The sequence below is a fragment of the Nerophis lumbriciformis genome, linkage group LG03 (assembly GCF_033978685.3).
Source record: "Nerophis lumbriciformis linkage group LG03, RoL_Nlum_v2.1, whole genome shotgun sequence".
In the NCBI taxonomy this organism is placed as follows: Eukaryota; Metazoa; Chordata; class Actinopteri; order Syngnathiformes; family Syngnathidae; genus Nerophis; species Nerophis lumbriciformis.
The window spans coordinates 53,710,001-53,733,736 of NC_084550.2; the positions used below are offsets into that span (position 1 = coordinate 53,710,001).

The 23,736-nt window shown below is 40.2% G+C and overlaps 1 long non-coding RNA gene across 2 annotated transcripts in view; it reads right to left on the reverse strand.

Moving 5' to 3' along the window:
* Window positions 1-22,780, reverse strand: part of LOC133576334 (uncharacterized) — a 54,376-nt gene extending 31,596 nt beyond the window's left edge. The window contains exons 1-4 of one of the 2 annotated variants that reach the window (XR_009811619.2): window positions 22,533-22,780; window positions 20,437-20,535; window positions 18,878-18,955; window positions 14,601-14,924 (exon numbers count right to left, since the gene is read on the reverse strand). This is a non-coding gene — a long non-coding RNA (uncharacterized lncRNA). Of the gene's footprint in view, window positions 1-14,600; window positions 14,925-18,877; window positions 18,956-20,436; window positions 20,536-22,532 lie in introns of those variants that run through there. The other variant, XR_009811618.2, reaches the window with a different exon arrangement.
* Window positions 22,781-23,736: the final 956 nt, after the last annotated feature.

A 23,736-nucleotide genomic window follows, 5' to 3' on the forward strand; every position in this document is an offset into this window, starting at 1 on the left:
TTTACTGGCTTTTACCTGTATATATATATATATATATATATATATATATATATATATATATATATATATATATATATATACACCCATGTTGCATTGGCAGCTGTTTTTGGCTTTGCAATTAAAGGCTGCCTTGATCCACACACGCTGCTGACGACGACCCTCCCAAAAAATATCACTGCACAGTTGTGGGTATTGTGACCCACCCCGGTGTGTGTTCGGGTCATGTGTTGTAATTACAGGAAGTCGCTGTATCGCGGTCACAGAACCACATTCTGGAATGTTCCGCATTTATCTCTGCGCTTCTTTTGGTTGATGACTACTTCATCAAGCTAGCAAAATATATGAATTATGATTTATGATTTTACCTGCAGCAAGGATGGGCTTGCATAGTTTTTTTTCTAATTAGATTTTTTTCTTTATCCAATTAAAATTATTTGCGTAACTTTCTTTAATACCATTAAGGATAAAGGGTAGTTTAGAGTAGTCAATGTACAGCTTGATTAGAAGTATAGTTCCACACACATCACTCTGTATCACCAGTTTAGAGACCACACAATGTTTGACTTGTTTGCCAGAACACAAAAATCACTTTCCTCTTGTACATGAATATACAATAAGAAAGCTGACACTTGGGGTATTTCGTACATCACATGACATGTTGCATGCACGCACACACACACACACACACACACACACACACACACACACACACACACACACACACACACACACACACACACACACACACACACACACACACACACACACACACACACACACACACACACACACACACACACACACATTTTTGTATTTACCTTCTTGAGACCTCTGAAAAATGCCTACCTCTTTAGGACCACCCTTTCTAGATATAGAAAGATTTGTATTTACAACATTAATTATATGCATACTATGCAAATATAAAAAATAAAAGCCTATAGTTATTTTTTTTGTTTGTAATTGGTTTTTAATCTTAATTATTTACTTCAAATTATTACAGTATGTCACTATATACGTTGTTTTTTTTTTCTAATTAATTTTGGCCACACTTGTCAATACATATGTTGGCCAGAGGGGGAGCACTTCAAAATTTTCCACACACTTGTTATTTCATATGTTGACCAGAGGTGGAGCACTTTTAAGACCGACACACAGTCAATTTGAAAAACCCCTCCTTTTTGGGACCACCCTCATTTCGAGAGACTACACTACCAGGGGTGGAAAAGGGAGACATTCTCTATCAGATGCAAGGGTTTTCTGTATTGTGGAAGGTACTTTTCCTTGTTGATGTCTCAAGAAGGATAAAAATACAACACACACACACACACACACACACACACACACACACACACACACACACACACACACACACACACACACACACACACACACACACACACACACACACACACACACACACTCTTGTATTTGTTACATTTTTGAGACCTCCGAAAAATGCCTACCTCTTTAGGACCACTCTTTCTAGATATAAAGATTTGTATTTACAACATTAATAATATATACATACTATGCAAATATAAAAATGGTAATCTTTTAGTTACTTTTTTATTTTATGTTTGTAATTGGTTTTTAGTCTTCATCATTTACTAAGTTATTTCAGTATGTCTCTCAATACATATATATTTTTTTTAATAAATTTTGACCAAAGGCGGCACATTTCAATTTCTTACACACACTTGTCATTTCATATGTTGACCAGAGGGGGAGCACTTGTAAAACCGACACACAGTCAATTCGAAAAATCCCTCCTTTTTGCAACCTACCCTAATTTTGATAGATTTCACCACCAGGGGTGCAAATGAGATCTCTATTTTTTGTAATGTGCTTAAGGCCGATAACAAACGAGTCATGGACCACAGATGGCCCCTGTGCCACACTTTGGGCAACCCAGCTGTAGAAGCTAACTGTTAATGGCCACTATAGTCTTAGTACCGTAGTGTATTTGTTCATCCTACGGTCACATATGGGACGCTGGTTGTCTTACGTCAGCACCGGAAGTCGTAAAATCAGCTGTTCACCTGCCGGGTTTTTTCGGGGGATGAATAGGGAAGTCCTTCTTTAGCTGCTGTCTTGTTTCATCGTTTATTGCTGCCTTTGCACTTGTCAAGGTTTACTTTTGCATGCACATTAAATCAACAAAAAATCCTGACTTTGGAGAAATGTTCACGGACTCTAGTATTTAGCTCTCTCTTAGATGCAATGGTTTTCCGTATTGGGACCATGATTTATGTCCTAACTTGTTCACCGGTCCTCATATGGAAGGTACTTTTCCTTGGTGATGTCTCAAGAAGGGTAGAAATACAAGAACGAACGAACGAACGAACGAACGAACGAACGAACGAACGAACGAACGAACGAACGAACGCACGCACGCACGCACGCACGCACGCACGCACGCACGCACGCACGCACGCACGCACGCACGCACGCACGCACGCACGCACGCACGCACGCACGCACGCACGCACGCACGCACGCACGCACGCACGCACGCACGCACGCACGCACGCACGCACGCACGCACGCACGCACGCACGCACGCACGCACGCACGCACGCACGCACGCACGCACGCACGCACGCACGCACGCACGCACGCACGCACGCACGCACGCACGCACGCACGCACGCACGCACGCACGCACGCACGCACGCACGCACGCACGCACGCACGCACGCACGCACGCACGCACGCACGCACGCACGCACGCACGCACGCACGCACGCACGCACGCACGCACGCACGCACGCACGCACGCACGCACGCACGCACGCACGCACGCACGCACGCACGCACGCACGCACGCACGCACGCACGCACGCACGCACGCACGCACGCACGCACGCACGCACGCACGCACGCACGCACGCACGCACGCACGCACGCACGCACGCACGCACGCACGCACGCACGCACGCACGCACGCACGCACGCACGCACGCACGCACGCACGCACGCACGCACGCACGCACGCACGCACGCACGCACGCACGCACGCACGCACGCACGCACGCACGCACGCACGCACGCACGCACGCACGCACGCACGCACGCACGCACGCACGCACGCACGCACGCACGCACGCACGCACGCACGCACGCACGCACGCACGCACGCACGCACGCACGCACGCACGCACGCACGCACGCACACACACACACACACACACACACACACACACACACACACACACACACACACACACACACACACACACACACACACACACACACACACACACACACACACACACACACACACACACACACACACACACACACACACACACACACACACACACACACACACACACACACACACACACACACACACACACACACACACACACACACACACACACACACAACTGCCATACTAACCTATTAGGCAAACATGTCTTCTTGTTCCGTGCCATGAGGTTTACCTCTGAAGTACATTCTTGTTGGGCAGGAAGTAGCACAAAAGATGTGTTTTTGGCTCACATTAACAACCCCGTGAGGAGAAGTTAATGAGGCTGAGTTCGAGTTAAAGGTTCTTAAATAGTTGATACAAGGAGAGAACATTAGTGTGTGGAACTTGTTAGCTTGAATGCTTAATTTACACTGGCAGTTTTTTTTATTTTAGCCACACAAGAGTATTATAGTTGTAGTTACAGTTGGACTTAAGGTTGTACAGTATACCGGTACTAGTATAGTATCACGGTACTAATGAATCAAAAACGGTACTGTACTCTGTTTGAAAAGTACCGACTCCCCATTTTTTGTTTTTTTTACAGGCATGACGGCCCGTCGTCGTCACGTTATGACATTACTGGTTTTACAAGCAAAGGAGCATGTTCGGCAGCGCACACGCACGGAGTACTTACAAGCAAACACAGTGTGTAGACAGAAAAGGGAGAACGGACGCATTTTGGCCTAAAAACTAACGATGAAGGTGAAGTTATAACACTGAAACGCCCTCAGGAAGAGGTGCTTTAAGACATGGCTAGCTAGCTAGCGGCTAAAGTTCAGCCGCGGTCGGCAGTGTTTTAGCTACTTCTAAATCACTAATCCTCGCCTCCATGGCGACACATAAAGTAAGTTTCTTACAAGTAATAGCTAAACAAGTTTCACTACACACCGTCATTGCTAACAAAGGCTAGCGCTCCTGAATGTAAGGGTTAGGGTTTGGGTTGTTTACATACACTTGTAAAGAACATAATGTCATGGCTGTCTTGAGTTTCCAATCATTTCTACAACTCTTATTTTTTTGTGATAGAGTGATTGGAGCACATACTTGTTGGTCACAAAAAAACATTCATGAAGTTTGGTTCTTTTATGAATTTATTATGGGTCTACTGAAAATGTGAGCAAATCTGCTGGGTCAAAAGTATACATACAGCAATGTTAATATTTGCTTACATGTCCCTTGGCAAATTTCACCACACCTCGTGTGTGTGTGCCAATCATTTGTACTTTAACTTAACTTTAACTTTACACATACAAACTGTAGCACACAAAAAAGCACATTTAATTAAAAAAAACGTTATTATGGTCTTACCTTTACTTATAAATGAAGTCCATGCGCAGCTCCTTTTGAACAAAAGCATCGACAACTTGTTTATAGAAGTCTTCCTTATCTTTCTTCAGTTTTAAAAGTCTCTCTGTCTCAATGGAGATCTTCCTTTAAGTATTACCTCCTGCTTTGATTGAAATTCCAGTTTAGAAAACTGTTTATTTTAGCTATGTAATTTCTCCATGTTAATAGTCCAGGCAAGAGGAAAAAATAAACGATCGCTGCTAACTGTTGCTGCTTGTTGTCACTTCTTCTGCCGCCGTGTAGTCGCAGAAATGATCTCTGGGATCACTAGCGCCCTCTACCACTATGAGGCGGGATTATTGCGAGCCTCAGCCAGTGCGTCTTCGCAGACGTTTTATGATTGCTCAGCACAAGAAATACGTTACACACATACAGTTGTTGACAAAATGCACTGTACATTATATACCTCAGCTAACTAAACTATGGAAATGTATAATATAATTCATATAGCAATACGGTCTCACTGCACAGCAGGCCAGCAGTTAGCCGAGTCTGGGTTAGGGTTAGGGTTAACCCTAACCCTAACCCTAGGGTTTGCTGAAAGATTATATGATTATTCAGATTCATATTCTGCCCACTTTATATTGAATATGTTAGCACTCTTTTGTGTACAATGAAAATCTGCTGTGAAGTGTCAACACTTTTAATTCGTACTGTGTATCTTTTGCCAATGTTCTTAAATACAGCTTCTTCTACGTATGTATGTCCTCATTTAGTTAGGATGACGGACGCGCATGCGTGCACACACACACACACACGCGCGGATTTTCATCCTGGGGGGGAAGTGCTGAATGTCTGGTCTCATCCCATCACACTCGTCCTCCTCTGCAGCTTCCTAAAAAGTGGATCTGTTCCAGCTGCAGAGAAATGCTTTAAGAAAAACAAAGTGGGTCATCTAAACTGACTACTTTCACACACACACACACACACACACACACACACACACACACACACACACACACACACACACACACACACACACACACACACACACACACACACACACACACACACACACACACACACACACACACACACACACACAGAGTGTCCGCCCTGAGACTGGAAGTTCGTGAGTTCAAACCCCAGCCGAGTCATACCAAAGACTATAAAAATGGGAGCCATTACCTCCCTGCTTGGCACTCAGCATCAAGGGTTGGAATTGGGAGTTAAATCACCAAAATGATTCCCGAGCGCGGCCACCGCTGCTGCTCGCTGCTCCCCTCACCTCCCAGGGGGTGAACATGGGGATGGGTCAAATAATTTCACCACACCTAGTGTGTGTGTGACTATTGTTGGGACTTTAACTTTAACTTAACGCCAGGGGTCGCCTTATAAAGGGGGGTTATTGTTATCTGCCCTATCTGCTTTTTGTTGCAGTGCCTGGTTTTGGGGGCTATGAGGCGGAGCCACCTTAGCGCACACCTCATACTCATTTCCTCCTGACTACTTAAGCTCTCACGCAATTCGGCGGAAAAGATCATCAGGACCCCTCTTCCTCCTACTCAGGAGATCGCAAAAAGCCGCTGCCTGACCAGGGATCAGAAAATCTGTAGAGACTCCTCCAACCCCCACCAAGGACTGTTTTCACTGCTGGACTCTAGAAAGAGGTTCCGAATCCTCCGTAGCAGAACCTCCAGGTTCTGTAACAGCTTCTTCCCTCAGGCCATAAGACTCTTGAACGCATCAAAATAATCGCCTCAATTTCCCCCAAAAATTGATTAACTGGCAGGAATATAAAGACAATATAACACACATCCATAAACGTGGATGCATATGCAAAAGTGCAATATATTTATCTGTACAGTAATCTATTTATTTACAAACCCCGTTTCGATATGAGTTGGGAAAATGTGTTAGATGTAAATATAAACGGAATACAATGATTTGCAAATCATTTTCCACCCATATTCAGTTGAATATGCTACAAAGACAACATATTTGATGTTCAAACTGATAAACATTTTTTTTTTGGCAAATAATCATTCACTTTAGAATTTGATGCTAGCAACACGTGACAAAGAAGTTGGGAAAGGTGGCAATAAATACTGATAAAGTTGAGGAATGCTCATCAAACACTTATTTGGAACATCCCACAGGTGAACAGGCAAGTGGGAACAGGTGGGTGCCATGATTGGGTATAAAAGTAGATTCCATGAAATGCTCAGTCATTCACAAGCAAGGATGGGGCGAGGGTCACCACTTTGTCAACAAACGTGTGAGCAAATTGTTGAACAGTTTAAGAAAAACCTTTCTCAACCAGCTATTGCAAGGAATTTAGGGATTTCACCATCTATGGTTCGTAATATAATCAAAGGGTTCAGAGAATCTGGAGAAATCACTGCACGTAAGCAGCTAAACCTTTGATCCCTCAGGCTGTACTGCATCAACAAGCGACATCAGCGTGTAAAGGATATCGCCACATGGGCTCAGGAACACTTCAGAAACCCACTGTCAGTAACAACAGTTGGTCATTACATCTGTAAGTGCAAGTTAAAACTCTCCTATGCAAGACGAAAACCGTTTATCAACAACACCCAGAAATGCCGTCGGCTTCGCTGGGCCTGAGCTCATCTAAGATGGACTGATACAAAGTAGAAAAGTGGTCTGTGGTCTGACGAGTCCACATTTCAAATTGTTTTTGGAAACTGTGGATGTCGTGTCCTCCGGACCAAAGAGGAAAAGAACCATCCGGATTGTTATAGGCGCAAAGTTGAAAAGCCAGCATCTGTGATGGTATGGGGGTGTATTAGTGCCCAAGACATGGGTAACTTACACATCTGTGAAGGCACCATTAATGCTGAAAGGTACATACAGGCTTTGGAGCAACATATGTTGCCATCCAAGCAACGTTACCATGGACGCCCCTGCTTATTTCAGCAAGACAATGCCAAGCCACGTGTTACATCAACGTGGCTTCATAGTAAAGGAGTGCGGGTACTAGACTGGCCTGCCTGTAGTCCAGACCTGTCTCCCATTGAAAATGTGTGGCGCATTATGAAGCCTAAAATACCACAACGGAGACCCCGGACTGTTGAACAACTTAAGCAAGAATGGGAGAGAATTCCACCTGAGAAGCTTAAAAAATGTGTCTCCTCAGTTCCCAAACGTTTACTGAGTGTTGTTAAAAGGAAAGGCCATGTAACACAGTGGTGAAAATGCCCTTTCCCAACCACTTTGGCACGTGTTGCAGCCATGAAATTCTAAGTTAACTATTATTTGCCAAAAAAAAATAAAGTTGATGAGTTTGAACATCAAATATGTTGTCTTTGTAGTGCATTCAATTGAATATGGGTTGAAAATTATTTGCAAATCATTGTATTCCGTTTATATTTACATCTAACACAATTTCCCAACTCATATGGAAACGGGGTTTGTATATCTGCACCTTATTGCTCTTTTATCCTCCACTACAACGAGCTAATGCAACGAAATTTCGTTCTTATTCGTACTGTAAAGTTCAAATTTAAATAAAAAGGAAGTCTAAGTCTAATTCATTCGGCGCCAGTTGATTCCTGATGCTTCACCCTTCCAGTTGTGTTCATCTCCTCACGCTACTTGTACCTGTGGCTCAATCCACACTGCCCTTCAGGTAACCCACCCACGGTTAACGTAAAGGAGAACGTGTGTGATTAATCTGCGTGCATACATGATTAATGCATTGTTTCGGATTAATCGCTTGAGTTAACTTATTTTTGACAACCCCAATTTTAGAATATGATCAAACATATAAAATGGTTTATTATATATGTCTTTTGAAGAGCTTTTTTATCGAATTTATGGTGTGTGTAGTTTAATGATATCAGCACACACACGAACAACAAAAACAAAGTTGAGGTTAGAGAAACAAAAATGCCAAAGAAGTTCAAAGAATACCCAGAGCCTTTTCAAAATGTGCAACTTGAAAGAAGATGATGTGTGTTGAAGATGACTTGTGTTGAGTAACAGGATGTTAAATAACTGTGTGTGTGTGTGTGCGTCAGTAGTGGAGATTTGTTGTGTTAAATCTGGATTAATGATGGCCAGCAGCCCCCTGTTGGCACGCTGTTTATGATTTAATGAAGACGGGGGAGAGGTTGGCACCCTGTGGTGAAGTGTTAGTGTGGATGTATGTACATACTCATTATGTGTGTGTGTGTGTTGTTATTTTATATACAAACGCCAAAGAGATAACGCCAAATCATTTACTGCTTGTAGATTTATTCATGGATTAAAGGGAGCTTCATGACAACTGAAGCTTTAAGCTAAGAGGTCATGTTTAAACAACTGCTTGACACATGCAGTGTGCAGCAGCTCCCATCAATGTACAAACCCCGTTTCCATATGAGTTGGGAAATTGCGCTAGATGTAAATATAAACGGAATACAACGATTTGCAAATCATTTTCAACCCATATTCAGTTGAATTTGCTATAAAGACAACATATTTGATGTTCAAACTGATAAACATTTTATTTTTTTTGCAAATAATCATTAACTTTCGAATTTGATGCCAGCAACACGTGACAAAGAAGTTGGGAAAGGTGGCAATAAATACTGATAAAGTTGAGGAATGCTCATCAAACACTTATTTGGAATATCCCACAGGTGTGCAGGCTAATTGGGAACAGGTGGGTGCCATGATTGGGTAGAAAAACAGCTTCCCAAAAAATGCTCAGTCTTTCACAAGAAAGGATGGGGCGAGGTACACCCCTTTGTCCACAACTGTGTGAGCAAATAGTCAAACAGTTTAAGAACAACGTTTCTCAAAGTGCAATTGCAAGAAATTTGGGGATTTCAACATCTACGGTCCATAATGTCATCGAAAGGTTCAGAGAATCTAGAGAAATCACTCCACGTAAGCGGCATGGCCGGAAACCAACATTGAATGACCGTGACCTTCGATCCCTCAGACGGCACTGTATCAAAAACCGACATCAATCTCTAAAGGATATCACCACATGGGCTCAGGAACACTTCAGAAAACCACTGTCACTAAATACAGTTGGTCGCTACATCTGTAAGTGCAAGTTAAAGCTCTACTATGCCAAGCGAAAGCCATTTATCAACAACATCCAGAAACGCCGCCGGCTTCTCTGGGCCTGAGATCATCTAAGATGGACTCATGCAAAGTGGAAAAGTGTTCTGTGGTCTGACGAGTCCACATTTCAAATTGTTTTTGGAAATATTCGACATCGTGTCATCCGGACCAAAGAGGAAAAGTACCATCCGGATTGTTATAGGCGCAAAGTTGAAAAGCCAGCATCTGTGATGGTATGGGGGTGTATTAGTGCCCAAGACATGGGTAACTTACACATCTGTGAAGGCACCATTAATGCTGAAAGGTACATACAGGTTTTGGAACAACATATGTTGCCATCCAAGCGCCATCTTTTTCATGGACGCCCCTGCTTATTTCAGCAAGACAATGCCATGCCACAGTCAGCACGTGTTACAACAACGTGGCTTGGTAAAAAAAAGAATGCGGGTACTTTCCTGGCCCGCCTGCAGTCCAGACCTGTCTCCCATTGAAAATGTGTGGCGCATTATGAAGCGTAAAATACGACAGCGGAGACCCCGGACTGTTGAACGACTGAAGCTCTACATAAAACAAGAATGGGACAGAATTCCACTTTCAAAGCTTCAACGATTAGTTTCCTCAGTTCCCAATCGTTTGAGTGTTGTTAAAAGAAAAGGTGATGTAACACAGTGGTGAACATGCCCTTTCCCAACTACTTTGGCACGTGTTGCAGCCATGAAATTCTAAGTTAATTATGATTTGCAAAAAAAAAATAAAGTTTATGAGTTTGAACATCAAATATCTTGTCTTTGTAGTGCATTCAACTGAATATGGGTTGAAAATGATTTGCAAATCATTGTATTCCGTTTATATTTATATCTAACACAATCTCCCAACTTATATGGAAACGGGGTTTGTACTTTATTGTGGGGTTCGGTGAAAAGTGCCATAGGGCACACCGGAGTATCAGGCACACTGCCGATGAATGATCTATTTTTTTATCTTTTTTCATATAAAAAAGGCACACCGGGCGCATTAAAGTAGTCATATTATTTTTATTTTTTTCTAAATGTAAAACACTTCCTTGTGGTCTACATAACATGTAATGGTGGTTATTTGGTCAAAATGTTGCATAGATGATGTTTTACAGATCATCTTCAAGCCGCTTTCTGACAGTCTCTTCCGGATGCGTCGTTTTTGTGGGCGGTCTTATTTACGTGGCTCACCTTCGACGGCGTCTTCTCCCCGTCATCTTTGTTGTAACGGTGTAGCGTGCAAGGACGGGAGTGGAAGAAGTGTCAAAAGATGGAGCTAACTGTTTTAATGACATTCAGACGTTACTTAAATCAATAACGGAGCAGCATCTTCTCATCCGGAAAATGTGTCCCGTGAAAAACCGTCCGACCGGAACTCTCTAATAACTAGAGTTCCTTGGGTGAATAATGTAAACTTACTACACCGGTATGTTTTAGCGCTTTCATGGTGAGTTTACTGACAGATACAAGTAAGAACTTTACACTACTTTACATTAGAGATGGCAACAGTGGAGGATGAATGTCACATAAGAAGATAGAGAAAAAGAAGAAGCTTATCGACTACGTCGTCGGCACGGACTACAAAGGTGGTGGCGCGCAATTTTTTTTAGGATTTATGCAGATCCCAAATACAGATCAGCAGGTACCAGAATTTAAGAAAAGTTGCCTTTGCATAACATTGCGAAACAAAACGCCAGATAATATGTCTTACCTTATACACACATCTTAATAATACTCGTATATTTAATGTGCCGACAATCCACCATAGCTTACCAAAGTCGTACTAAAACATTTTGATAGATTTTTGAGCGCCGTGTGTAATGTTCTATGTTTTCAATGGAACATTTTCAATGTTGGTGTTTACTTGAGTGATATTGCCATCATACCTCTTACCACGTATCACTTATGTTTGACTGCCATCTACCGGTCACACTTATCATTACACCATGTACCAAATATAATTACTTCTAGGTCGGCGAGCAAAACCAGAATTCTTCCGTACCTTAGGTGCACTGGGTTATAAGGCGCACTGTCGAGTTTAAGAAAAAAAAAAGGATTTTAAGTGCGCCTTATAGTACGGAAAATACGGTAAGTGATTGTGCAGGTGTACCTAATCAAGTGTCACGTTTTACTGGCATCCTTTTTACTAACAGCTACTCCTGAGGAAGCTTTGAGGGGTCATGTGACCGTGGATGATTGTGTGTAAGCATTCCTGTGCATTAGAGCATGCAATACACCCACCAGGAACCTCTGAATCCCGAGTGTTGCTGCCATGAGTCATGTGGAAATAACATTTTAGCCCGCAAATCAACATTTGATCACGCATGAAACATGACTTATTACTGCGGCACTGCTCACTCATCATGTAGGAAATCATTGCATTAGTTCCAGGCTATTATGACACCTTTTGTAAGCTTTCTTAAGGAAGTAATGGAAATTGAAAGGCCATTTTAGCAGTGTGACATTAGTCTGGACATGGCATGGTAAGCTACCCAAAACCAGTGAAGTTGGCACGTTGTGTAAATTGTAAATAAAAACAGAACAATGATTTGCAAATCCTTTTCAACTTATATCCAATTGAATAGACTGCAAATATGAGACATTTAACGTTCGAACTGAGAAACTTTGTTATTTTTTGCAAATATTAGCTCATTTGGAATTTGATGCATGCAACACGTTTCAAAAAAGCTGGCACAAGTCGCGAAAAAGACTGAGAAAGTTGAGGAATGCTCATCAATCACTTATTTGGAACATCCCACAGGTGAACAGGCCAACTGGTAACAGGTGGGTGCCATGATTGGGTATAACAGCAGCTTCCATGAAATGCTCAGTCATTCACAAACAAGGATGGGGCGAGGGTCACCACTTTGTCAACAAATGCGTGAGCAAATTGTCCAACAGTTTAAGAACAACATTTCTCAACCAGCTATTGCAAGGAATTTAGGGATTTCACCATCTACGGTCCGTAATATCATCAAAAGGTTCAGAGAATCTGGAGAAATCACCGCACGTAAGCGATGATATTACGGACCTTCGATCCCTCAGGCGGTACTGCATCAAAAAGCGACATCAGTGTGTAAAGGATATCAGGATACCGATCCGATACTTTCTAGGTAATAGCGTCATGTTCGTTGCACAATCCAGGATAATTTCTTGATGCGGTCTGCTATTTAACATCAGCATAGCCTTTAGAGACCTAATATATGTAATCTGCGCCATTACAGCTAGGCTGGTAACTTGCTAGAAGCCACAGGCGGCCAGTGTGACGTCATAGGTCAACGGGAAAAAAAATAAATACATGTATCCGCGCTAAAAGGAAATAAGCGCCCCCCAGTGTACGGTAGACACTCGGCGTGGGACCAATAGTCGCATTAGATAGAGAGTGCATGGACATTTGGAAAATACGAAAAAACAAACTATTTGAGAAATCAGACTAATTTAGTGCATGGAAACATAGTGAGTGTCTCCTGAAACAGCTCACCCTCGGAGAGAGCGCGTTGACATGATAAAACACATTCTATAGGGAATAATTATAGCTTTACATTGAGAAAACGATGGGAAAATACATTTAGTGAAGTGATTTGTATTTATATAGCGCTTTTTTCTAGTGACTCAAGCCGCTTTACATAGTGAAACCCAATATCTAAGTTACATTTTAAACCAGCGTGGGTGGCACTGGGAGCAGGTCAAATGAATTGATTAATGTGGACCCTGACTTAAACAAGTTGAAAAACGTATTCGGGTGTTACCATTTAGTGGTCAATTGTACGGAATATGTACTGTACTGTGTAGGGGTGTAACGGTACACAAAAACTTCGGTTCGGTACGTACCTCGGTTTAGAGGTCATGGTTCGGTTCATTTTCGGTACAGTAAGAAAACAACAAAATATAAATTTTTGGGTTATTTATTTACCAAATTTGCAAAATCTTCCACCAAAAATATTTTTCTTAGAGGAATATTCGATGTGAAGTAATCGGAACCTTGGATAGGCCAATAATTCATAATAACATTGATTTTGATTCAATATTATGTTTTGAGCAATGACAGTTTGAAGGAAAAAAAACCAGCTTTGTTTTATTATATATATATATATATATATATATATATATGCGATGAGATGGCGACTTGTCCAGGGTGTACCCCGCCTTCCGCCCGATTGTAGCTGAGATAGGCTCCAGCGCCCCCCGCGACCCCAAAGGGAATAAGCGGTAGAAAATGGATGGATGGATATATATATATATATGTAAATGGTAAATGGGTCGTACGATGTGAAGTAATCTGAACCTTGGATAGGCCAATAATTCATAATAACATTGATTTTGATTCAATATTATGTTTTGAGCAATGACAGTTTGAAAGAAAAAAAAAACAGCTTTGTTTTATTATATATATATATATATATATATATATATATATATATATATATATATATATATATAATTAGTAAAAGTAAAAAAACATATATACAAAAAATATATACATATGTTTATGTATTTATACATGTATAAATATATGTATATATACATGTATATATGTACATATATACACACACACATATATATATTTTGTAAAGTAAAAAAAACGTATACAAAAAATAATATACATATATACATAAATATAAAAAAAATTATATATATATATATATATATATATATATATTAGTAAAAAAAACATATACAAAAAAATACATACATATGTTTATGTATTTATACATGTATAAATATATGTATATATACATACACATATACACACACATGTATATTTTGTAAAGTAAAAAAACATATACAAAAAATAATATACATAAACATAAATTAAAAAAAAAATTATATATATATATATATATATATATATATATATATATATGCGATGAGGTGGCGACTTGTCCAGGGTGTACCCCGCCTTCCGCCCGATTGTACCTGAGATAGGCTCCAGCGCCCCCCGCGACCCCAAAGGGAATAAGCGGTAGAAAATGGATGGATGGATATATATATATATATGTAAATGGTAAATGGGTCGTACTTGTATAACGCTTTTCTACCTTTTTTTTAAGGAACTCAAAGCGCTTTGACACTATTTTCTACATTCACCCATTCACACACACACATTCACACATTCACACACTGATGGCGGGAGCTGCCATGCATGGCGCTAACCAGTCCCATCAGGAGCAAGGGTGAAGTGTCTTGCTCAAGGACACAACGGACGTGACTAGGATGGTCGAAGGTGGGGATTGAACCAGGAACCCTCAGATTGCTGGCACGGCCACTCTCCCAACTTCCCCACGCCGTGCCTAAAGAAAAAACCTTGTGTCAGGTTTGTGTTGTAAAATACTAAACATGTTACCATTCGTTAGAATTAAAACAAAAAAAAAATACAGCTTTTTGCTCTTTTTTGCTTACATTTATTTCGACAATATACTTTTGGCCATCAAAAGTCGAGCAACAAATCGATGCCACGCTTTGGACAGCCCTGCCAAGAGACATTTCCTGACCGTGATAAATTATGTACTTGCAGTCTCTACTTTAGATTGTGATTTACATTTAAATTAGGAAGGATTAGAAATGCTTGCAATCATTTCAGCTCCCTATCTGGAATACAGCACCATGGTGACCTATTTAACATAGCAGGCATCATCTGCCCTTTTGAACACATTTAGTGTGGAGGTTTTTTTGTCTCATGTTGTATCTTTTTACCTCCTGCATGAATCTGCCTTTGCATCATTTTGCTGCACGCTTCAAATACAGAAACAGAACAAGTCCGTCCAAGCATTAGTAATGTGTGTAGTTCACATTAATAATGATTCACGCTGCATATTTTAACGTGTGCGAAGTTCATATTTGCACGCATCAGCAGAACAAGAGTGTGAGACTGGAGCATCAGCGGCCAGATGTTCAATCCCCGAATAATTCGCCCCAGTTTTAACTCTTTATCTGGCAAATCTGGCTTTGCCTCGTGCTTTTAAGGGGTGTCCACTTGCAAGTGTGTGTGGCCAGTCAAAGGTTTAGCAGGCGCTTATTGAAGAGCTCTCATGTTTCCGGTGGGAACGTCTGGCGGAAAAAAATAAAAAAAGCCACGCTGAGTGATGATGGTGGACTTCTCCGTGCTGACTGGTAAAAAAAAAATAATTGTGAAACGTGAGCGCATTCCCCGCGTGAGGGTCAAGATGCAGCTTGGTGTGGCTGCACAGCTGAAAGCTTACTGAAAGATGAGCGCTCTGGCCAGGAAGTTGCACCACAGAGGACTTAGGAACATGCATGCAAGCTTTTAGCCCCATGGGAGCCTTTTAAGTACAGTAGGGCCCTGACACTGGAGCAAACAAGCCAAACGTGCAATAATGGTGAGGATGTTGTATGCACTTGCTGCCTAGCAGTTGGTATGCAAAGTGATACACTGTTACAAAGTGATACGAGTTTGAGCCTATTATCGAATCCTCTTATCAAACCGATTCCTTATCGATTCTCTTATACAACCAGATAGGTTGTATATGGAAAAAAAACCCACAATATTTGGTTTAACAAAAGCTCACTTTTATTATATAAGAAAAAAAAAAAATCTAATAAATAAATAAATATTGACTGTTACCTCCCTAAAAAAATAAAATAATATTGACTGTTGTTACCCAAAGTATATTAAGTGGGATTTTTCAGAAAAACAAATATACACAGTAACACAAAAACAACCCGTCTCTGTGATCACTATAGGTGTATAAATAATAATATAGTGTTAAATAAAATCAGTCCCTTGGGCACAAAACTGAAAATAACACAACTCTCCAAAAAGTGCACTTCTGCTGCTATTTGACATAACTGTTATGATGCTTTGACATTTTTGCACTTTATTTCTTTATTGAAAGAAAATTCTATGAAGAGAAAAGTTGTCTGCAAATGTGGCTACAATGCTAAAAAAATGAAAAGTTAAAGCTAAAAAAAGAAATTCACTTTATTGAGTTAACATTATTTCTTTATAGGCGGAAAGATGTGATGTTATGACCTAGTGAAGGGGTCGGCAACCCGCGACTCTATTTAGCGCCGCCCGAGTGGCTCTCTGGAGCTTTTTCAAAAATGTATGAAAAATGGAAAAAGTTGAGGGGAAAAAAATATATTTTTTGTTTTAATATGGTTTCTGTAGGAGGACAAACATGACACAAACCTCCCTAATTGTTATAAAGCACACTGTTTATATTAAACATGCTTCACTGATTCGAGTATTTGGCGAGCGCCGTTTTGTCCTACTAATTTTGGCAGTCCTTGAACTCACCTTAGTTTGTTTACATGTATATCTTTCTGCGACTTTCTAGGACATGTTTTATGTCACTTCTTTTTCTGTCTCATGTTGTCCACCAATCTTTTAACGTTGTGCATGAATCCACAAAGGTGAGTTTTGTTGATGTTATTGACTTGTGTGGAGTGCAAATCAGACATATTTGGTCACTGCATGACTGCGAGCTAATCGATGCTAACATGCTATTTAGGCTAGCTATATGTACATATTGCATAATTATGCCTCATTTGTCGCTATATTTGAGCTCATTTAGTTTTCTTTAAGTCATATTAATTCAATTTATATCTCATGACACACTATCTGTATGTAATATGGCTTTTAATTTTTTGCGGCTCCAGTTTTTGTGTTTTTGGTCAAATATGGCTCTTTCAACATTTTGGGTTGCCGACCCCTGATCTAGGGAATATAACAACTACACTACCCAGCATGCAACGGGAGTGACGAGCAAGCACGGTAGCCCCGAAAAGTGTTGTTGCATGTCGCCACCCGGCAGCTAAGAATGAGGTTATGAGCACGCTGTGAAAGTAAACGTCAAGAACTCAGCCAACACGCCTCGTCTGCATTATTTATAATTAGACAGACAACACATATACAGTGTGATTTTGTTTTGTTTACAAGGAAAGAAAATCAAAAGTTAAAAAAGGGAGATGTGTTGTATATATATGTATGTGCAGCGGTTGCTTTAAGAACGTTGCGACAGCTGCCGTAAAGGAGGTGCGTTGCTAGCCTGGTTGCTACGTTTCCGGTTGGTCGTAAAAGTGTTCGTCATGTGTTTGTACCCTGCTCAAATCTCTCAGTAAAGTTATTCATTGGATTATACCTTTTGTTTTCAACTTTATTACACCTTGGAGCGCTTTTTCCGGTCCATTGTTTTTCCTGCTTTCGCTATCTGCGCCTAATGACTGAGCTACGTGACGTCATTTCTTGTCATGTCTCACAAGGCATTTCTGGTCGGAACGGGATTCGTTCCCAGGGATTCGAATAAAGAACCAACTCTTTTTCTTTACTATAGTGGTCTCGATAACGGGTACCGGTTCTCAAAAAGGGATTCGAACTCGGTTCTTTTCTTATCGAACAACCGGGAAAACCGGTTTCGAGTATCATCCCTACAGATAATACAGTGTTACAAAGTGAAAGTGTTACAATGTGTTACGAAGTGATATAAATAATACAGTGTTACAAAGTGTTACAAAGTGATACTGTCATGATCTCTGGTCTAGATCATGTTTTGTTTGGTTATGTTCTGTTGGTTTTTGGACTCCATAGTTCCTGTTTTTGTGCACTCTTGTTTGTTTTGGTTTCCATGACTACTCATTGGTTTCACCTGCCTTATGCACGCACCTGTTCTAATCAGGAGATTATTATTTAAGCCTGTCGTTGTCAGTTAGTGCAGTGGTCCCCAACCTTTTTTTGGGGGGGATTTTTTTTTTTTGTCATAAAAAAATACAATCATGTGTCCTTACGGACTGTATCTCTGCAGACTGTATTGATCTATATTGATATATAATGTATGAACCAGAATATTAATAACAGAAAGAAACAACCCTTTTGTGTGAATGGGCGAGGGAGTTTTTTTTTGGGTTGGTGCACTAATTGTAAGTGTATCTTGAGTTTTTTGTGTTGATTTAATAAAAAATAAATAAAAATTAATAAAAAATTAATGTATTTTTATTTATTTTATTTTTTATTCTTGTGCGGCCCGGTACCAATCGATCCACGGACCGGTGCCACTGAGTTAGTAGGTCTGGCGACATTGATAGTTTCATGCTGATGTTCATTTCTTGCTCTGCTCATGTCATAGTTCATGCTGCTCTTTTCAAGCCAGAGTAAGTGTTTGTTTTATGTTCATAGTTTACGTTAAAGTGTTAGTTTTGTTCCCTGTGCCAAGTTCGTGCCTTCGCCTTGTGCGCCTTTTTGTTTTGTACTTCGTTGAGTTATAATCATAATTAAAAATGTTCCTACCTTCAAGCCATGGCCGGTCTAGTCCGATTGCATCCCGGGAGAACAAATCTCGCAGCAAGCTGCGAAAAACTCCACGTCCTGACAGATACAAAGTGATACAAAGTGGTAAAGTCTTAGAAAGTGTTACAAATAATACACACTGTTACAAAGTGTTACAAAGTGATACAAATAATACAGTGTTAAAGTGACAGTGTTACAATGTGTTACAAAGAGATACAAATAATACAGTGTTACAAAGTGACAGTGTTACAATGTGTTACAAAGAGATAGAGATAATACAGTGTTACAAAGTGAACAAAGTGTTCCAAAGTGGTAAAGTGTAGAAAGTGTTACAAATACACAGTGTTACAAAGTGATAAAAATAATACACAGAGTTACAAAGTGATAGTGTTACAATGTGTTAAAGTGATAAAAATAATAGTGTTACAAAGTGATACAAAGTGGTGCAACGTGTTACAAAGTGTTACAAAGTGATAGTGTTACAATGTGTTACAAAGTGATAAAAATAATAGTGTTACAAAGTGATACAAAGTGGTACAAAGTGGTGCAACGTGTTACAAAGTGATAGTGTTACCATGTGTTACAAAGTGATACAAATAATAGTGTTACAAAGTGATAGTGTTGCAATGTGTTACACAGTGATACAAATTTTAAAGTGATACAAATAATACAGTGTTACAAGTGATACTAAGTGGTAAAGTGTTAGAAAGTGTTACAAATAATACACAGTGCTACAAAGTGATTGTGTTACAATGTGTTACAAAGTGATACAAATTATACCCAGTGTTACAAAGTGATAAAAATACACAGTATTACAAAGTGATAGTGTTACAATGTGTTACAAAGTGATAAAAATAATACTGTGTTACAAAGTGATACAAAGTAGTACAAAGTGGTGCAACGTGTTACAAAGTGTTACAATGTTACAAAGTGATACAAATAAATGTTACAAAGTGATAGTGTTGCAATGTGTTACACAGTGATACAAATGTTAAAGTGATACAAATAATACTAAGTGGTAAAGTGTTAGAAAGTGTTACAAATAATACACAGTGTTACAAAGTGATTGTGTTACAATGTGTTACAAAGTGATACAAATTATACCCAGTGTTACAAAGTGATAGTGTTACAATGTGTTACAAAGTGATACAAATAATAGTGTTACAAAGTGATAGTGTTGCAATGTGTTACAAAGTGATACAAATAAATGTTACAAAGTGATAGTGTTGCAATGTGTTACACAGTGATACAAATGTTAAAGTGATACAAATAATACAGTGTTACAAGTGATACTAAGTGGTAAAGTGTTAGAAAGTGTTACAAATAATACACAGTATTACAAAGTGATTGTGTTACAATGTGTTACAAAGTGATACAAATTATACCCAGTGTTACAAAGTGATACAAATTATACCCAGTGTTACAAAGTGATAGTGTTACAATGTGTTACAAAGTGATACAAATAATAGTGTTACAAAGTGATACAAAGTGTTAAAGTGTTAAAGTGGTAAAGTGTTAGAACGTGCTAGTACGTGCTAGAAAGGGTTAGAAAGGCTTACCTGCTGATCTGTATTTGGGATCTGAATAAACTGTAATCCTGGGTCAGGACTCTGTCCAGCGGCTGCACCGCTTGCAGAACTCTGCTGCTCGTCAGTTAACTGAAACAAAACGAGGTGAGCACATCACTCCTGTACTGGCTTCCCTTCACTGACTCCCAGTTACTTTTAGACTTCATTTTAAAATGTTACTTATTGTTTTTAAATGCTTACACCAAGTAGTCCCGCCCTATTTTACTGAGGTCTTCAGACCAGCTCCTCCTGGCTGTCCCCAAAAACTAGGCTAAAAACCAGAGGAGATAGATCCTTTACAGTGGAAGGGCCCAGACTGTGGAACAACCTTCCATTATTTATTAGATCCTCCCAGTCTCTCAGCCAATTTAAGTCCAGGCTAAAAACATATTTTTACTCCCTTGTGTTCAAATCCAGTTAGGCAGTGTTACAAAGTGATAGAAAGTGTTACAAAGCGATACAAAGTGATACAGTGTTACTGACAAGTGTAACGTCAACTACATGGGTTTCCCACACTTGAAAAGGGAAAGGATTTGACCAGAAACAGGAAGGTGAAAAACCTTTAAGCATATGAAAAACTAAGTAGTAAACTCAAATTAAAATGGACACGAAGTCAACAAAGCACAAATACTTGGCAAAAAATAATATATTAAATATGGCCTATATTAACCATTTCTTATTGAGTCAACCAAGGCAGGTGGGCTCAGGTAAAAACTGTCAAATGTAAGCATTAGATCAGTGTTTTTCAACCTTTTTTGAGCCAAGGCACAAATCCGGAGGCACACCACCAGCAGAAAACATTAAAAAACTAAACTCAGTTGACAGTAAAAAGTCGTAATTGTTAGATATGACTTTAAACCATAACCAAGCATGCATCAATATAGCTCTTGTCTCAAAGTAGGTGTACTGTCACATCACACCCTGACTTATTTGGAGTTTTTTGCTATTTTCCTGTGTGTAGTGTTTAGTTCTTGTCTTGCGCTCCTATTTTGGTGTCTTTTTTTGGTATTTTCCTGTGGCAGTTTCATGTGTTCCTTTGAGCGATATTTCCCGCATCTACTTTGTTTTAGCAATCTATTTCAGTTGTCTTTATCCTTCTTTGTGGTGACATTGTTGATTGTCATGTCATGTTCGGATGTACATTGTGGACGCCGTCTTTGCTCCACAGTAAGTCTTTGCTGTCGTCCAGCATTCTGCTTTTGTTTACTTTGTAGCCAGTTCAGTTTTAGTCTCGTTCTGGATAGCCTTCCCTAAGCCTTTTCTTAGGGGCACTCACCTTTGGTTTATTTTTGGTTTAAGCATTAGTTACCTTTTTACCTGCACGCTGCCTCCTGCTGTTTCCGACATCTACAAAGCAATTAGCTACCTGCTGCCACCTACTGATATGGAAGAGTATTACACGGTTACTCTGCCGAGCTCTAGACAGCACCGACACTCAACAACAACGCATCATTTGCAGACTATAATTACTGGTTTGCAAAAAATATTTTTAACGCAAATAGGTGAAATTAGATAATCAGTGGTTGAAAAACACTGCATTAGATAAACAGAAGTCCAGATCATGCTTTTTACCGTATGTCTTAACCAAGATCATTTTACATATTTTATTCTCTATTATGATCATTAAAATCACGCCTCAAATTCAACTGAAATCAAGTAGAGCAGAGATGTTTGACTATTTGCACAATTCAACACCTTAAACGTATTCAACGGCCCAATGGCGTGCAAATGACCCTGCTGATCAAAGTTGTAAGCACAAAACTAAACATCGCATTCTATGTCCATAAAGCACTTTAGTCAATTTACTTTGGTTAATCAATGAACTGTATGAATGAATGCATTTTTATTCCAAGCAAGAATATTTACTTCAAATAGCTTAAACCAAAAAATCCAATCAGCACACGATGGAACAAATGCAAAGCAGTCAATACAACGTGACCTTTTAACCTCTCAACAGGCAACACATTTAACAAACAATACATACGATGTGTTTGCTCCATGAGCACAGACGTAGCCTTCTGTGTGCCAAGGCCTCCAATGGCATCCAAACAGTTTGTTTCGGCCGAGTAAAAAAGACGTGAGCTTACCTGTAGCCTCTTGGATCTTTTCCCGTTCCCCATGTGTTTTAGTCCAATGATAAATGATTTCACTGTCCTGCTGTCATTAGTTGCTCTGCAAAACCACTGGACAACATTCTGAGCAAACAAACTGTTCTAGGGTGCTGGCGTAAGCTGCCAATTAGGTTGATTGTGCTCACCTGTGCACTCCACTGTGGAGTGGTGAGGCTGGTGTCACCAGCACGCTCTCACAGGCACACCTCCCCACCACAGATTGTCACAACAGTTACAAAGTAATACAAAGTGATCGAAAGTGCATCCTTGCCAACCTTGAGACCTCCGATTTCGGGAGGGGGGCGTGGTCGGGGGCGTGGTTAAGAGGGGAGGAGTATATTTACAGCTAGAATTCACCAAGTCAAGTATTTCATATATACAGGTAAAAGCCAGTAAATTAGAATATTTTGAAAAACTTGATTTATTTCAGTAATTGCATTCAAAAGGTGTAACTTGTACATTATATTTATTCATTGCACACAGACTGATGCATTCAAATGTTTATTTCATTTAATTTTGATGATTTGAAGTGGCAACAAATGAAAATCCAAAATTCCGTGTGTCACAAAATTAGAATATTACTTAAGGCTAATACAAAAAAGGGATTTTTAGAAATGTTGGCCAAATGAAAAGTATGAAAATGACAAATATGAGCATGTACAATACTCAATACTTGGTTGGAGCTCCTTTTGCCTCAATTACTGCGTTAATGCGGCGTGGCATGGAGTCGATGAGTTTCTGGCACTGCTCAGGTGTTATGAGAGCCCAGGTTGCTCTGATAGTGGCCTTCAACTCTTCTGCGTTTTTGGGTCTGGCATTCTGCATCTTCTTTTTCACAATACCCCACAGATTTTCTATGGGGCTAAGGTCAGGGGAGTTGGCGGGCCAATTTAGAACAGAAATACCATGGTCCGTAAACCAGGCACGGGTAGATTTTGCGCTGTGTGCAGGCGCGAAGTCCTGTTGGAACTTGAAATCTCCATCTCCATAGAGCAGGTCAGCAGCAGGAAGCATGAAGTGCTCTAAAACTTGCTGGTAGACGGCTGCGTTGACCCTGGATCTCAGGAAACAGAGTGGACCGACACCAGCAGATGACATGGCACCCCAAACCATCACTGATGGTGGAAACTTTACACTAGACTTCAGGCAACGTGGATCCTGTGCCTCTCCTGTCTTCCTC